The sequence below is a fragment of the Colletes latitarsis genome, unplaced genomic scaffold (assembly GCF_051014445.1).
Source record: "Colletes latitarsis isolate SP2378_abdomen unplaced genomic scaffold, iyColLati1 scaffold0039, whole genome shotgun sequence".
NCBI classification, from domain to species: Eukaryota; Metazoa; Arthropoda; class Insecta; order Hymenoptera; family Colletidae; genus Colletes; species Colletes latitarsis.
This window is the reverse complement of record NW_027488389.1, coordinates 20,001-22,500: the sequence shown is the minus strand read 5'-3', so window position 1 is coordinate 22,500 and position 2,500 is coordinate 20,001. Positions and strand designations below refer to the sequence as shown.

The following is a 2,500-nucleotide window of genomic DNA, read 5'->3' as shown; positions in this document are numbered from 1 at the left end:
GCGCGACTAACGACGATCAGCCGAGACGGCTGTAGTTTATCGCATCGATTTCATCGAGCAACCGATGGACGCTGCCGCGTTCGTTCGTAAATGAATGTTATACATACTCACGGATAGCCTGAGGCGAATAATCGCAAACGACGACGCGTCGATTGTGCGGCCATCGTTGCTCGCGCGACTAACGACGATCAGCCGAGACGGCTGTAGTTTATCGCATCGATTTCATCGAGCAACCGATGGACGCTGCCGCGTTCGTTCGTAAATGAATGTTATACATACTCACGGATAGCCTGAGGCGAATAATCGCAAACGACGACGCGTCGATTGTGCGGCCATCGTTGCTCGCGCGACTAACGACGATCAGCCGAGACGGCTGTAGTTTATCGCATCGATTTCATCGAGCAACCGATGGACGCTGCCGCGTTCGTTCGTAAATGAATGTTATACATACTCACGGATAGCCTGAGGCGAATGATCGCAAACGACGACGCGTCGATTTTGCGGCCATCGTTGCTCGCGCGACTAACGACGACCAGCCGAAACGGCTGTAGTTTATCGCATCGATTTCATCGAGCAACCGATGGACGCTGCCGCGTTCGTTCGTAAATGAATATTATACATACTCACGGATAGCCTGAGGCGAATGATCGCAAACGACGACGCGTCGATTTTGCGGCCATCGTTGCTCGCGCGACTAACGACGACCAGCCGAGAAGGCTGTAGTTTATCGCATCGATTTCATCGAGCAACCGATGGGCGCTGCCGCGTTCGTTCGTATATGAATATTATACATACTCACGGATAGCCAGAGGCGAATAATCGCAAACGACGACGCGTCGATTTTGCGGCCATCGTTGCTCGCGCGACTAACGACGACCAGCCGAGACGGCTGTAGTTTATCGCATCGATTTCATCGAGCAACCGGTGGACGCTGCCGCGTTCGTTCGTAAATGAATAATATACATACTCATGGCTAACTTGAGGCGAATAATCGCAAACGACGACGCGTCGATTTTGCGGCCATCGTTGCTCGCGCGACTAACGACGACCAGCCGAAACGGCTGTAGTTTATCGCATCGATTTCATCGAGCAACCGATGGACGCTGCCGCGTTCGTTCGTAAATGAATAATATACATACTCATGGCTAACTTGAGGCGAATAATCGCAAACGACGACGCGTCGATTTTGCGGCCATCGTTGCTCGCGCGACTAACGACGACCAGCCGAAACGGCTGTAGTTTATCGCATCGATTTCATCGAGCAACCGATGGACGCTGCCGCGTTCGTTCGTAAATGAATAATATACATACTCATGGCTAACTTGAGGCGAATAATCGCAAACGACGACGCGTCGATTTTGCGGCCATCGTTGCTCGCGCGACTAACGACGACCAGCCGAAACGGCTGTAGTTTATCGCATCGATTTCATCGAGCAACCGATGGACGCTGCCGCGTTCGTTCGTAAATGAATGTTATACATACTCATGGCTAACTTGAGGCGAATAATCGCAAACGACGACGCGTCGATTTTGCGGCCATCGTTGCTCGCGCGACTAACGACGACCAGCCGAGACGGCTGTAGTTTATCGCATCGATTTCATCGAGCAACCGATGGACGCTGCCGCGTTCGTTCGTAAATGAATAATATACATACTCATGGCTAACGTGAGGCGAATAATCGCAAACGACGACGCGTCGATTGTGCGGCCATCCGTTGCTCGCGCGACTAACGACGACCAGCCGAGAAGGCTGTAGTTTATCGCATCGATTTCATCGAGCAACCGATGGGCGCTGCCGCGTGCGTTCGCCCGATTGCGCGTGAAGTTACTGTTCGGAACCAAGAATATACGGGTGTATTATACCCGTTTGGTCGCAGCCACGCGCAAAGGCTTTTGAATGTACTGTACGCCCGGCCGTCGAACGATGGTTTTCCGTCATTCAGGAAACAAAAAGAAACTTTTGTCGTCGATATGGCGCGTTCAATCCTCCGTCGATACGCTGGTCGGAGGTGCGAACATCGAATATTTTTAAAGCAAAGAACAAGGAGCATTTTTAAATACAAAGAAAAAAATTGTAAATTGTATATGATTACCCTGAACGGTGGATCACTTGGCTCGTGGGTCGATGAAGAACGCAGCTAATTGCGCGTCAACGTGTGAACTGCAGGACACATGAACATCGACATTTCGAACGCACATTGCGGTCCACGGATAAAATTCCTGGACCACGCCTGGCTGAGGGTCGTTCACTTGTCCTAAAACTGCTTGCGTTGTTCTCAGATTCCCTAACCCCGCCGTCGTTTACCTCTCCTTTCGGGGAGATGGCGAAGAACGTTTCGGAGCCGGGTCGATGAAGAGAAAGGTATCAACGTACGAGCGAGAATTTGGGTATTTCGTTGGCGTTTGTCGCTGGACGTACGAAAAAGAATAAATATTATATATTATTGGCAAGTTTGCGCACCCCTTGCGTGGTGAGGCAGAGATCAGTCTGGACTCGCGC

The 2,500-nt window shown here is 51.1% G+C and overlaps 1 non-coding gene across 1 annotated transcript; it reads left to right on the top strand.

Moving 5' to 3' along the window:
* The first annotated feature begins 2,090 nt into the window (after positions 1-2,090).
* On the top strand, positions 2,091-2,245 carry LOC143350760 (5.8S ribosomal RNA). The gene has a single exon (XR_013081232.1). It is a non-coding gene; the product is annotated as a 5.8S ribosomal RNA (ribosomal RNA).
* The last annotated feature ends 255 nt before the right edge of the window (positions 2,246-2,500 follow it).